This window comes from Propithecus coquereli, unplaced genomic scaffold, assembly GCF_000956105.1.
Source record: "Propithecus coquereli isolate 6110/MARCELLA unplaced genomic scaffold, Pcoq_1.0 Scaffold15, whole genome shotgun sequence".
NCBI classification, from domain to species: domain Eukaryota; kingdom Metazoa; phylum Chordata; class Mammalia; order Primates; family Indriidae; genus Propithecus; species Propithecus coquereli.
In genome coordinates, this window is record NW_012139413.1 from 4,191,330 (window position 1) to 4,206,784 (window position 15,455).

The 15,455-nt window shown below is 42.3% G+C and overlaps 1 protein-coding gene across 1 annotated transcript in view; it reads right to left on the bottom strand.

The window, feature by feature from the left end:
* SLC7A14 (solute carrier family 7, member 14) overlaps positions 1-14,882 on the bottom strand; it is a 106,330-nt gene extending 91,448 nt beyond the window's left edge. Inside the window, exons 1-2 of the mRNA XM_012640226.1 lie at positions 14,725-14,882; positions 14,447-14,451 (exon numbers count right to left, since the gene is read on the bottom strand). The gene's annotated coding sequence lies outside the window, so the exon portion shown is untranslated. The remainder of the gene's footprint in view (positions 1-14,446; positions 14,452-14,724) is intronic.
* Positions 14,883-15,455: the final 573 nt, after the last annotated feature.

Here is a 15,455-nt window from a genome sequence, read left to right on the forward strand (position 1 = left end):
GAAAGGTTAAACTTTAGAATTCTCTTAAACCGAACAAAATGGCCTTTCAGATTGCTTGCCTTCCTTTTAAACTCCCATTCTGTTTTGTTTCATAAATATCACTTCTGCTATCAGTTCTCCCATTACAACTTATTAGCCTTCCTGTACTATATTTTTGCTTTGGGGTAATCAAAAAATCTCAGCCTTTGCTGAAAGAAACAAGTTGCTGGCACATGAAGATGTATCTTGAACTTCTAGAAAATTAATTTAAGTCTTGAGATGCAGAGTATATCACTGACAGTTTAGGACGAATCTGTCTTCCACAAACAACTCACAGGAACCTTGAAGATCTAGGCCTTTGCTTTTGTAAGTAGTAACTTGTATTACATTGGTCATTTAGGCCTGTAATTTTACTTCCTTGACAATTACATGAGAAGAATTCAAATCGCTTCACTGATTAAGAAAACTAAACCAAAACAACCAATTTTGAAGACAATCCTCCATATACCTTAGGCAATTGGGACTTCATGTTATTTTCATTTTAACAACAATATTCAGGACAATGGTTCTTATTTTTATGAACACTTTCTAGTCTATTTTCCCCCATTGTAGCTTTAATTTTTAGTATATTTATTGAATGAGTAAATGAATAATGAAATGAGTAATGAATAAAGCGCTATTACTGTATTAGCAGGAATGACTAAGTCCTGCAAAAAGTATGACTTGCCCAAAGTCCCACACCAAATCTTTGAACTCCTGGGCCTAATTCTCTGCTAAGGCAATGACAGTAGACCCACAAAGTCATTCTTATCATCCATGCACTTAAATAAGATGCATTAGGAGTGGCCTTTCAGAGGTGTCCTCAGTGTTTCAGAGAGGATTTAAAAATGTGGATGGGTAGCATAGATGGGCAGATCATGGTGTCAAATGGCATGGCATTAGAGTCTCTACCCTAGCCCTTCCTGGCTGTGAGACCTTGGGTAAGTCATTCAAATTCTATAATCCTCATCTGTAAAATGAGGATAATAGTACCTACTTCATAGGATTAGGTGAGTAAATGTGAGCGATTACTACTATCAGAAGTATTACAATACAGCTATGTCATTGTCCTTGATTTTAAGAACATTTGCCATATTGAAATCACATGTGTAAAGAGATGACATCATAATGCTCAAATGACAAGTGTTCCCTAGATTCTTTTTTTTTCCCCCCTAGATTCTTAATATACTGTGATGGGATCAGAAAATCTATTTATAATTGTAGGTTGGAATAGACTTGGGGGCAGAAAGGAAGAACAGAGGCTATTCACTAAGATAGTGTGGAAACAGGGAAGTCTTGTTTCTGTTTTGATGGTTAAATTCTCTAGTGGCATGCTTTAGCTGTCTGTACTAAAATTTTATTTCTGACATATGATGTATACTCATTCAGATGTTTTCTTCCTCTGTGTTCTGATGCTGGAATAGAAAGTGTGTCAAAAGTCTTTGTGACTAGAACAGAACCTAAAATGAATCCCAAACTGTCTGTGTAGTTTGTTCTGACTTGGAATGAGGGTAACCAGTCAGCTCAAGGGGAAAATAAAAATAGTCAAAATGGTTGTTTGGCCTCTTTTAGAGGTAACAATGTTGTCTGATTTTTAAAAATACTTTTGAGAGTCGATTCCTTCAGCATTTTGTAGATGAGTCATAGCCACCCCATGACTATGTTGAGAGTGACTAACACTCAATATATTTCAAATGTCAGGGTCCGCACATGGAGATTACTGACAAGGATAAACCAGAGGTGCACTCAGAGCAAGGCCAGATTGTGAAACCCTCTGAAACAGAATAAACAGAATTAACACAAAGTACCAGAGGTTTATCCCTTACAGAAATAACCCAGCCACTTGGATGATTTATTCACAGTTGGTGGTTAAGCCATGGCATCTACCGGAACTCTCTAAAGGAGACTAACGTATCACTGATATAAGATAGGCTATAAGTTAAGTAGTTACAACATGTCTGGAGCAACATCCTAACAGAAGCTGGGGGCTACACAGAGACTAGATAAAGTCTCCGTCTTTTACCAAAAGAAGTTGCCAGTTTCTCCACTACTAGGGAGGGAACGAGACCCTCTATTTGAAGGGCACAACAATTCCAATAACCTTAAAGGGGTTCTTGGGTGGAAATTGGAAAAATTCTCGTCTTTGTTGCAGCCTGAATGGCACATTTCATCAGACTTTCCAACTCCACTAATCCTGATGTTGTGCCCACAGGTTATCTTTGAGCACTCATTTGGTTTTCTCACTATCCTAATAGCAGGAAGGGAGCAACCTGGGCAACGCTTACAAACATCCCCATTCTATGTGCCTACATTGGCATCTAGTTTACAACAGTCTCTTGAGATTTTGGGAGCATGGCTTTGCTCTTTGGAGCTAGATCACTCTTGATAGAATTGATGAAATCATGTTTCTGTATCGAATTACTCCGGTCAGACAGTGAGACAAAGCCCTACCTGAGAAGCCAGTTCTTGGATTTCTTTCCCCTCTTCCTTGCTTCTCTTTTTGATATAATCTTTACTGAAATACCACCTGTTTTTGTCTTTAAATGATTCCTCAGAAGTAATTTGCACTGAAAATTTGAGTTCCATTGATTACGAAAAGCTTCTATCAACGTAACCTTTGTCTACACTAAATGAAATGCATCATGCTGATCAATTCAGGCAAAATGCCTTGCCCCTGAAGAAGAAATTGTTTGGCAGTTGTCCTTTTTCACTTTCTTGGCCACTACCAATCTTACTTAAATCCACCCAATAACCCAATTGTCTGGTCTGTAGGAATATGAATCTAATAATCTGCCACTTATAGTGAACTTTGCTTCATTCTTCAATGATGGGAGCCATGAACCCTGTCATCTTTCTTCTTGGGTACACTGTTTTCTGCGGTTATCACTACCTTAGTGATGGCATTGATCATAAGTATCCTCTAGACCATAAAGTGTTAATCTCTTCCATAATCAGCTTTTTTTTTTTTTTTTTTTGAGACAGAATCTCACTCTGTCACCCTGGGTAGAGTGCCATGGTGTCATCATAGGTCATAGAAACCTCCAACTCCTGGGCTCAAGGGATCCTCCTGCCTCAGCCTCCCTAGTAGCTGAAACTACAGGCGCATGCCACCATGCTTGGCTAATTTTTACCATTTTTAGTAGAGACAGGGTCTTGCTAGTGCCCAGGCTGGTCTCAAACTCCTGAGTTCAAGCAACTCTCCTGCCTTGGCCTCCCAGAGTGCTAGGATTACAGGCGTGAACCACCATGCCTGGCCCATAATCAGCTTCTTAGTGTGATAGATGGACCAATACACACAGGGATAACAAGTTGTGGGCATTCTAAACAAGGTCCTGGGATGAACTTGGAGCACAGTGCAGTCGGTCATTTCCATCCATCCTCATGGGATTGTGCAATGACAGTGAGGGGTGTGAGAATGCGAAAATGCCCTCGGGAAATAGCAGTTTGGTGTGAAGGGAAAAGCACTGGACTGGGAGTCAGGAAATCAAGTCGCAGGATTGCTTTTAGCTGTGCAAATGTGGGCAAGTGGCTTCTCCTCTCTGGGTCTCAGTTTCCCATTTCTGTAAACCGAGTGGATTAGCTTAGGTGGTTTTTACTGGATGTGTATTGGATGAGGGGTGGAGGAAAGGTGGCCAGAGAGAAAGGGAAATGGGAAATAACCGATCTCGGAAACCTAAATAAGCACAGACTAACTTGTCTATGAGGTGAAATTTAAGACCATAAGCCTGGATAAATTATTAGGAGTGTTCAGATGGGTGAAAAATTCAACCCTGTTACAAAGAGCGCTGAAACTCTGGAGTCTGAAATCCTATCTCGGATATGCTCTGTGTTCGGGCAGCTTCATCTTTCTGAAGGCTCCCTCATCTAGAAAATAGAGAGGCTGTGATCATTTATGCACAAGCATGAACAGCATATTATTTACAGAATCCCCAGAGATTAAGATGCCTTCTGTTCAGGCTGTGCCTCCATAATCTCTGGCAGTTTGAAATGAGGAGGCAGGGGAGGACATGTGATACAGGGGAAGAGTGTCATGCCCACGCATTGGACTGTTGTTTGTGTGTGCTTCTGGACAGAATGCTCTTGTGTAGAAGCAGCCCAGAATCTTATCTATCACCTGGTTGTCAGGAAGGAACTGAGGTGTATCTTAATAGTAAGCAATGGAAAACTTGGAGCTTCATAAATACTTAATAATCATATTGTGTGTTACATGAGATTATGCTCAGACAATGAATAAAATTCCTGAAGGCAGCACAGAGCAGGGCAAAATGCTATGAACCGAGGGGATGGACTAGGTCCTAGTCCTTATACTGCCGGAAACTTGCTAGCTGACCTTGGGCAAGACTCTTAACATCTCTGGGTTTTAATTACATCAACTGTAAATTGCAGGGAAAGGAGAATGCTGGGATGACTTCTGAAGTTCCTTCTAGTTGTAATATTGGACTCCAAGAGCCCTGAATACAAATGATATTCCTAAAATACTCATAAAAACCCTATCCAAAGGATAAACTCCTGGCTGGGTAAATACATCCACCCAGCCATACTCAAGTGTCTTCAGTCCCTCCAATATGACCTCCCATCATCCTCAGCCAGGCAAGCACATTGGCCTGCATATGTGTCATTTCTGGTCACACCTCCAGCATTTGCTTATGCTGTTTCCATTTCTACAATAGCTTTCTCATTTATCCACCTGAGAAAATATTACGTACCATTCAAGGTACACTTCAATTGTCATTTCCTCTATGGAAGTGAATTGTTCCTGGGTCTCCCCTTGGAGGTTCCCTTATAACGGGTGACAGCACGTGTCATGTTACATACATAATTAGTGGAGTTAATGTCTATCTGTCAGCTTATTGGTGACTTAAGTGCAGGGTTTGGGTTTTATGTCCAGTGCCTAGCTAGACCCATGCTTGTCATAAAGTAAGAGCATAATCCAATGTTTCTTCAATAAACTGCAAAGATGGTGGCTTTCAGAATCATAATTTACTGATTTGGGATCTTATATGCCAACCTTTAGGCTGGGTCTCACATTATGGGCTTATTAACCTATTGGGACTCCTTGCCCCTGCTAAAGTTGGAGGGGGCTTCTTGTAGAAGCTTATGGGGGCCAATTATAAAACCACTGATCTCTGGCCCTATTTTTTGCTTCTCAATTATTGGAACCCCAGTAATGCTTCTGAGCTATTATAGACTTCACATGAACATGGCTGGATTTCATCTGGGGGAGGAAACCAAAAGTAAATTCTGTCTCCATCAGCTAGAGAATTAGGGACAATGAATTAGAATTAGCACATTACTTTGAGCCACTTTCTCAGTGGAGGAAGAGTGCCGTTGGCATTTTGGGTGGGACACTTATTTATTGTGTAGGATTGTCCCGCTTAGTGCAGGATATTTAGCACTCCAGATCTCAGTCCACCAAAAGCCAATAGTAACACCCACTCCCAGTGTCTGTGACAATAACTAATACCCCTTAGTGAGGTGACATTGCCCCAGCTTGAGAACCATTGATTTGGAAGAAACCAGGAGGCCTCCTTGTAAGTACCATTTTCTAGACTTGTAAGTTTAGATTTGAAATCTTCTTAACCCTAAAGACACTGATTTGGCTGTCAACCCTGGTTCAGAATTGGGTATCAGCAACTTGAGAATTATTTTTCACTGAGGACTGAAAGGATGGAAAATCTATCCTTTTCCTTTGTATAGACATTATGGCTTACAAGGAGCTTTAACAAATGCTATCTCACTGGCCCTACCTGTGGTGTGAGGGACAAATTCTACTACCCTTATTTTAAAGATAAGAAAACTGAGTCTTGAAGAAGTAGAATGGCACTGGCTCAAGTCTCATAGCCAGTACATTTTGAAGGTAAGACTGGAAACCAGATCTTATAACTCCTAGACCATCCCACTGCCCACAAAGTATCTAGAAAACTGTAGAGGCAGAAGTAGAGTTACGCATTCTACAATTAGTTTTGGTGTTGGTAGGATATGTGACTAGTTTATCAGCCACATATATCAGAAACTAGAGCTAAAGAATAAACCAGAAACTACAGCCAAAGAACACACACACACACACACATTATTTGGCTACTGTCAGAGCATTCAGATGATGAGGCATGCCACGTTAAATGCTGGATGCTCATTAGCAGATTTAGTACATGTTGAAATCCACAGTGAAATAGATGGGTACTGCGGTGTACTGTATTTATGACTAATTTGGTAACATAGGTTTAATGAGAAGAAAATAAATTTCACAACATGACTTTGAAAATGTTAGTCTTACTCTTGACCCCAACCCACCTTCAGGAAATGGTATTCTGGGAGCTCTTCTTCTCTGCCTTAAAAGCTGTCTAGATTGAGTCAAAAACCTGGAGGCATAAGCCAGAAGATTAGTGAACAGTGAAGATGTGGTGGACTAACTTTTGTAGCTTTAGCAGTGCTAGGTACTGCACCAGCTAACATTCATTTCTGGTGGTGTTGCTGTCCACACTTTCTGGGAAGAGGCAGCATAGTGGTTCTCATTGCATGCAGCAGCCTACAGAGCAACAACATTCAATACTGAACCATTGAAATAATTGATCAATGTCATCAATTGCAAAAGGACAAGAGTCATCTTACAGGAAGACAATGCAGATCCCTATATGGTGTCAACGGAACCACAAACCTGAGGTTCCATTCACCTTCTTGATTGCTCTTCTAGCCAGAAGATGGAGGTAAAATATAAAATCCCCAGAGAGAAGGGGCTTGTGTAGTAAGTGGTCTATAAATGACACACATCAGTTATCTGAGAGACTTCTGGTTTTCATAGAGTCAGTGTAGCATGATGGCATAAACTTGTTAGCTGTTTGAATTTGGGCAAATTATTTAACTACTTTAGGATCCAGGTTTCTTATCTGTAAAATGTGGATAATAACATTACCAACCTTATAGAGTCATAGTAAACATAAATAAATATTAGCTATCATTATCATCATTGTTACCAGGTGAAGTACTGGCATGAAATTCAGAGCTTCCAATATGTAATGATGTAAAAATAAGAATTTTGATTTATTTGTAATTCTTTGGGCTTAATGAGGCAGAATATAGATTATTCAAGCCCTTAGCGCTATTTAATAAAACCAAAGAATGTTTTAGCTTGCAGGGCCTGGAATACTATTTAATCCAAATATCTCATTTAAGAGATGAAGATAAAGAAGGTAAGAGGAGTTAAATCGTTGCCAAAATTCTTGCAACAGGATTCTGGAGTTTTGAATCCTTTTCTCTGGCTCTTAGTTTCACCCATGAAATTTCTACCTGTTGACTATCCTTAACCAGAAGTTATTTCACCTCGAGGTACAGAGGGAAATAATCTGAAGTCAAATATATTCACTTTCCTACTCCTATAAGCTCTGATAAAAATTTGGTGGAAGTGGTTAAACTCATAGACTAAACAAGTTTTCATGACTAATGAAAAGATGAATGATGTTAAAAGATGCCAAGAGGCCAGGTGTGGTTGTTCATGCCTGTAATCCCAGGATTTTGGGAGGCCAACGTGGGAGGATTGCTTTAGGCTAGGAGTTGGTAATCAGTCTGGGCAACATAGTGAGATCCCATCTCTACAGAAAAACTTAAAAATTAGCTGGGTGTGGTGGCACACACCTGTAGTCCCAGCTACTCCAGAGGCTGAGGTGGGAGGATCACCTGAGTCCAGAAGTTGGAGGCTGCAGCGAGCTATGATCATGCCACTGCACTCCAGCTTGGGTGACAAAGCAAGACCCTATCTCTAAAATTAAAAATAAATAAATAAATACATAAAATAAAGTATGCAAAGAGAAGTAGATTGAAAGAGAAGAGACTCAAGTCTTACTTAAGCCTCTGCTATTAATTTGGGTGACTGTTCTCAGACTCAATTCCTCTGAAAAGTGATAGAGTTTGGTATGTTATTGTTACAAATTATTGGTATAATAGCATTCTGTATGGATATAATCTCTAATGAACAATTAAGTCTTTCCAATTATAAAGACCATTTTGTCAGAATTTCAAACACCTGGGTGCAATTGTTTTTATTTACAGATTATTCAAAGGAACAAACAAATGAAAAAAAATTTAAAAAGTGAAGAGGCCATGGAAACAGCTTGCTTATTTGTAGGACAATTTATTGGGTTGGAATATTTTGCCTTTGGCAAATGAGAATCAGTTAATTCTAGGCATTTGCTTATTAGCTTGATAGAATGGAGTGATCTATTTTTCTTTCATTTTTATCAGTAACCACCAGTTAAAACTCTCAAAGGGAGTCTCAGTTATTCCTGGAAAAGGGATAATATTCTGTGAACTGTCAAACTGTGATGTCACCAACTCTCCTCTAATTAACATATATGCTTTCATTTTAAGCTAAGCATCTTCTGAATTTCGGAACAATAGCAATTGACTGCCACTATGACAAAGGCCAACCAAATACTTTCTCAAGGAAATAACAAGTATTTATTTAAGGTAAACGTGGAAAAGCGCACACAACTCTATTTAAGCTTTGAGTTTAGGAAGTTGCCTCAACACAGTGAAATGCAAAACCTTGGGCTGATATATCCCTTGTTCTCTGAGGAAAGCAGAAAGACATAATTCTTGGAGCAGCCTATTTTGGCCATCACTACTTATGCCTAAGAGTGTGGTTGTTAGGGTAAGATTTGATGTCCTCTGTTTGCCTCCTGTTTTATTTGCTAAAGTAAAATCCCATAAAGAATACTCACTTTTGATAGAGAAGGTTGGCTAGATGAATGTATGCATGAACTGACCTGGAACAATGGCCTGAATTCAACAAATATTTATTGAATACCCATGTGCCATGCTATAGGTGTTCCAAACACCCTTCACCACAGCACTTCTGTGACAATATAGGACATTTCTCAATTACAACATTGATTAAATGGATGATCAGATGCTATATGGATGTGTTTCAAAGCTACATTTTCAGTTCTTGGGATATAAAATCAGGGGCAGTCTTGGATATTTCTCGGGATATAAAATCAGGGACAGCCTTTAAGCTACAGACAGAGAAAATTAAACTTTTTTCAGCTCCAAGGTAACGGCATTTTCCCCTTTCCAAGGCATAAGTACCACACAGTGAATAAACCATGACTCCCAACAAAAGATATTTATTATTAAAGTTAGCATGATCTACCAGAGGCCAGAGGTGACACCTCACTAATTTTCCCTTTGGTAATATAATTCCATTTGCAAAAAAACCCTGAGAATGGCATTCTTGACCAGCATCAGGGGCTAAGAGTATGTCTCAACTATTTCTCTGGCAGAGCATCTTACAAGTTACCATCCATGCCTTTGTTAACACTTAACAAAGTCTTAACTGGACCCCTAAAGAAGGAAATAACCTGTTAGAGATCCCGGAACCAGAGATAAAATCTAATGCCCTTGTCCATACTCAGCTTGCCTTCTCAAGCGCTTTGCTAAGAAATAGATACATAAACAGACTTCGCTGAGCTTTCAGGAAGAGTAATAACCATAATAAATACAATTAAGAATCATCCGATGGAATAGCTTCATTTCCAGGCTTATTGCCTACAATGTCTGAGCTTTGTGTTAGCTTTTGTGTTGTAAGACAAAAATATTTAAGTATCAAAATGGTGAGCCATTATATAAGGTATGGCTGCATTTGAAAGGCACTCCTACTTGAGGCATAATTAGCATAGATCAAGGTGCAGGAATAGGCAACAGATGCCAGGTTTGGGAGTAAATGTTAGCCAGATGCTTAAGGTTCTACTCATAACCTCAACAGATATTACCTTAGAGAATGAATGGTACAAAGACTCCTTATTTAAGGTTAGAATCCCTAATGCAACTTCAAAGATTCAGTTAATCAATGGACGATATAGAATTAATCTTATTCTCACTGATTTATGAGAATGGGTAGAAGCTTATTTTAATTAGTAATAAGTAAAAATATTTCCTTTAAATTATCTCTCTCACCAACTCATATTGAAGAATATCCCTAATACTTTTTTAATTATCTCTGAACTCCTATTACCATGACCGGATAATTATTGACAATTAATTTAAAACTATTAGTTATGCCTTCTCTCAACTCATGGAAGAAAAAAGAAAAAAAAAAAGAAAACTATTAGTTAAAAGGCAAATGCTGTTTCAAACCACTGAGACCTCCGAGTTAAAAAAAAAATTTTTAATCCTGAGAAAGAAATGTTCAGGGCCAAATAAACCAAACCACAAACAATGCACAGTATTTCAGTTGCTGGAACCTGACCAACCAGAAATCTCAACAACTAAAATTATTTTTCTTCAACATTCCACTCTTCAGTGAAATAAATGACAACAAAGGCAAAATACATTCATATCAGTGATTAAAAGCATTTAGAAATGCATTCAGCTTAAAATACTCTATTTGCATATTGACCATACCATATGTATATAAAATGATCAACCACTGCAGATTCAGTCATGCTCCTTACAAAGTACTTTCATATACCTACACTTTGAGTTTCACAATAGCCTTTTGACACAGTTATGGCAATTCTCATCAATATTTTGCAGGTGAAGAAATGGAGCTCTAGAGGGCCTTATAATGTCACCAAGTAATAAGTAGCACATGTACTACTGACTCTAAGTCTTATAATTCTTTCCATGTTTATCATACTATGCTTACGAAGATAAGATACACACACATGTTATCACATATATGTGTGATATATGAACTTGAATTTTGAATAAGAACTTTTGGATCATTTCTAAGTTGAAATTCAGGAAACCAGCAGATCCCATTCATAGAACATTTTACTTTATAGTAAAATGGAATCCATATGAAGCAAACCTCTGAAGTAACCAGCTCCTTAAGACCTGAGACATGTACTCTCCTTGCTAGCCTAATTGTCCTGGGCATCTGTGGGCTGCTGGGGATATACTAGGCATAAGTGGCTTTTTCTCCTTTCTTGGAAGAAGCTTCAATAAGAGTAGGTCCTTACTTTTCCCAATTCCTAGTTCTTGGTTGCTGTGAGGTTGTTTCAAAACAGCATTGTCCAATAGAACTTTCTGCAATGATGAAAACTTTCTATATCTACACTGTCCAATAAGGTAGCCATTAGCCAAATATGATTATTAAACCCTTGAAACATGGCTAGTGTTACTGAGGGACTGAATTTTTAATTTTTAAAATTTTACTTAATTAAAACTTAAATGTAAATGGCTACATGTGGCCAGTGATTACTATGTTGGACAAAGTAGTTCTAGACAGTTTAATTTCTTGTTCACAGAGCCCAGGGTACCTCATCAATAACATTCTTGCAGGATCACCTAGAGAGGGTACAATAGATGTTACATATTTAATTATGAGTTATGTCTTAATTGGCTTTAGAGGGAACTTGAAGCAGGATGTTGGCATTAGCAATAAGAAGGCACATGAGGATTTTTAAGTAAGCAATAACAAATGAGAATATGTTGTGGTAAATATTAAGAGATGAGAGAGCAAAACAATGTCATTTGAAATGAATTTGAATTTCTAGACCCTATGTATTGGATTGGGACAGAACTATCAATTCAATACAGAAATCAAATTAATGAAGATGAGATTTTACTATGGGCTGGAAAGAGAAGCAAGAAGATAGGAACAGAACATCAGGTTCTGCTGTATGTTAGAGTGCACTAGAGCTCTAGGACCATTTCTAATGAAGCTACCTACTTGATAGAACTGTGAAGATTCAATGAAATGATTGATATAAGAATTTAGCATAGTGCTTACCATGTGGCGAACATTTTATATATATTAGCACTTGTAATGATCATTATTTATGCCTACATCTTTTTAGAGACTCTTCTAAGTCCCTAGGAGAATGTGGGAAGCTGCTTCAGGTAATCAATGTTGGGAAAAATTTTTTGGGGAATAGGTCATAGAAAAGGAAATATAGACAACATAAGGGCAAATCGAGAAGTTACATACCACCATTCCCATTTGTGAATTGCTGCCATAGAGAAAACTCTTACTGAGAAAGGTGGGTCATATCTCTCAGGTGTATTGAGTCAGATAACACTGGAATAGTGGGACCAGAGGAGAAAGAACTGGAAGAAGAAGTAGCCAAGAGGACTTCTTGTATTTTAGGTGTTTGTATTTGTGGTATATTACTGAATACAGTTTATGATTGCTGATGTTCTTGTCAAAGATAATCAAAGGAGGCAGCATGGAAGACTATTTCAAGAAGAATCATGGAGTAGTGGGAAGGACACTGGCCCTGGAATCAAGTTAACTGGGTTCTAATCCTAACTTTTAATCATATGACTTAGGCAAATGACCATCTTTTGGTTCCCAACTTCTCCTTGTGAAACAATGGTGCTGAATAATCTTTAAGGTATTCCAGCCCTAAAACTCAATAGTATAACTCTAAATATGAAAGCACATGTGATCTCGAATTCTCCAGGATTCCTGAACCCCTGCTGCTCTTTCAGGAAAGTCTGCTGGTGTAGTCCTCTAACCTGTTTCTGTAATCCTGGAGCTCAAGTTGTGTGAACAGTGGTATGTCAAGCAGCATGCTTGAGAAAGACGGTTGGAAGGATGGGAGTGAGTGGCAGTGGGTGGGAGAACAGATTAAGAAGAAAGGATTGGAAGAGAGAGCAGAGTGTGTGGAAAGGAAAACCAGGCCTCCCTCCCTTGTCATTCTCTTGCTATAATCCCCAATAACAGCTATTCGAAGCCAAATATCAAATAAGGGGATGAAAATGGCTTGGACTTTGGAGTTAAGCAAACATGAATTTGAATCCAACCTCTGGATTCAAGATATCCAGCTTTAGTTTCCTTATCTGTGTGATACTTACGGTTAGCAGCTACTGTGAATGTTTAACTGAGATGATATTGCCTAGTTGGTGTTCAGTAAATTCTCTCTTAGGTAGGCCTCCCAAAATTGGTTTAATCCTCCCCCACCTCACCCATAATATGAAAAGGTAGGCTGTGGCTCACACCTGCAATCCCAGCGCTTTGAGAGGCCTAAGTGGGGGGATCACTTGAAGCCAGGAGTTGAAGACCAATCTGGCAACATAGCGAGACACCATCGTCTCTACCACAAACAAACGAACCGTATGTAGTTAAAGAAACAATCACATAGGGCTTCTTAGAGATCTATATCTAGAGCATGCTGTGGGAAAGAAGGATGCTAAAGAGAGAAAAAGCCATAACCAGGAAGCCTCGTCCTTTGTATAGCCTTACAATTCTCTGGTTCGTGAAAGTTACAGAAATGTTTATCAAAACAAGCATCCCTAACTGCCTTTTCAACATTTTACTAACAGGAAGACTCAGTGCGCAGGCAGAGGAAACAGAACCCGTAGTTAGCAAAGCTGGATCCTGGCGTGACACCCACTCTTTGCTCTTCCACCCAGGAGTGCTGGGAACCTCCTCCCAGGCGGAGTCCGGGGAAGCAGAGAACCGAGGAAGGCAGAATACCTTTATCTGTTTCTGTAGGTCGCTTGCTTAGACTCCTTTCCGTGGTTCTAACGCAGTTTCTGCTTGCAAGGAACGCTGGCTAGCTGTGAGCCGCCCCAGCCTCCGAGAACTTTCAGCACCGCGGACAGCGCCCTCCCTCAAGCCCGAGTCGTCTGTTCTGCGGCCCAGGCTCCCGCCAGGTGTTATCCTGACCCCGGCGCTCTCCCAGACCCCATACCTCAGGGGAAAGCAGGTTATCACGCTGTGGCCCTTGGTCAACCCCGGCCAGTGACTTCCCCCGCCACATAGGCGAGAATCCCTTCGCCAGAGCCGGTTCCACTGAGCCTCTCAGCTCAAGACCTCAAGGAACCGAGCTTCACCCGGGTAGGCGCAAGAGGAGCGCCAGGATCAGGCAAGAGCCCTGCTGCTCTAGCCTTCGCGCATCTTTTCTCTGCCTTTCCTTCGCTTACTCTCCAATCGCAATATAAAATACACGTTTGGGGGCGGGGTGACAGGACAGAGAGGAGGTTGGGGGCTGCGTCCCGAGTGAACACGCCGCCCCGCCTCGCCCTCTGGATTCGTGGGAAATTGATGTGCTTTGGGGTGAGCAAGAGGGAGCCTGACGGGGCGAAGCAGCGCAGGCGAGAGTGCTCTCCCCGAGGCCGCCCGCTCTCAGCCGAGAGCTTCCCTGGACACTTCCCCCTCACGTCCTCCTCGCCGCCCCGGCGTGTCACCGCTCTCCGGGGACAGATGCCCCTGGGGAGCAACCGGCCTGGTCGGGGCTCTGAGCTCAGCCCGAGTCCCTTTGAAGAGTTTGCTGTGAGGTAAAAGGGCCGATGTTGCCCCCGCCCTCCCCTCGGGCTGCGGCCGGAAAAGCTGCTCTTCCTTTCCTGGGCGCAGTCCCAGGCGGAGAACGGGGCTGCCCGAGCCGGGCGAGTGCCAAGGCGGGGGAGGCCGGCCCGGCGTGTGCCGAGACCCGGACCGGCCGGACGCTGCTCCCGGCTCGGTCCTCTGCCTCTCGCTCCGCAGCGCCGGGGCTGCGTCTGCCCCCGCCCCGCCTGGCAGCTCCCGCGGGCCGTCGGGGCCCTATTCCGGCCGGAGCCGGGGGACCCCGACCCAGAGCCTTCCTCCTTGCAGGGAACCCCTTCCCGGAGGGCGCCCTTAGCCTCCGCGCCATGTTCGCGCTCCCCCCTCCCGGCGGCTCCGGCTCCCAGGTTCATGCGGGGAGAGAGGATCATCCCAGTCCCAGGGGTTCCGCTGGGTCGCGGAGGTCGCGGATGGGGACTCTCTGCGGCGAAGGGGGCCGTCACTCACCCGAGGGGCTGGAGGCGACGCACCGGCTGCCGGGGCTGGCGGCTGGCGGTTCGCACTTACAGCGCGGGGCCGCCTCTTCGGCTGATAGGAGGTGGCGGTGGCGGCAAAGGCAGGCAGCAGGCAGCCGCTGCTGCTGAACAGCTCCTCAGTTATTCAGATCGCGCCCCCCTCCCCGGTACCCCTCCCGGCGCCTGCCAGTCCTCCCTCTAGCTCTCCTGTCTCCACCTCCTCGGAGTCACGTGGCCCGCCCAACCCCTTACATTACTGAGCCCGCGCCTCGCACCAGACACCCCCCTCCCCCCTACTCCGCTGTGTCTACCGCTCGTAACTCCTCGCTGGCCTCCTGAGCCTCCAGGTGCCACCTACAATGTCTCAGGCTGCGTGGAGGCTGAGGGGGACTGGGATGGGGACAATTGTCTGTCCTGGGAAAACAGGGGGAGGGCAGGACTTTGTAGTATCGGTGTATTGGGAAGGCATCTGTCTGCAGCTCCGCCTCTGTTAGACTCGGCTACTCAGACCCGCTTCCTGCCCTCCGAAAGCTTCCCCCTCCTCTACGGAGCCCTTACTGATCTTAAACTTCTACCTCCCTCAGCTCTACTGGAGAGAAAGGATGGTGGAGGTTGATTTCTTCTCTCTTCCTAAAGTAGACAAGACCCACCTCCTTCTCCAAAGCTCAAGTAATCCCAGTTTATCTTCAACATCTTATGGATGCAAAGACCATGGATTT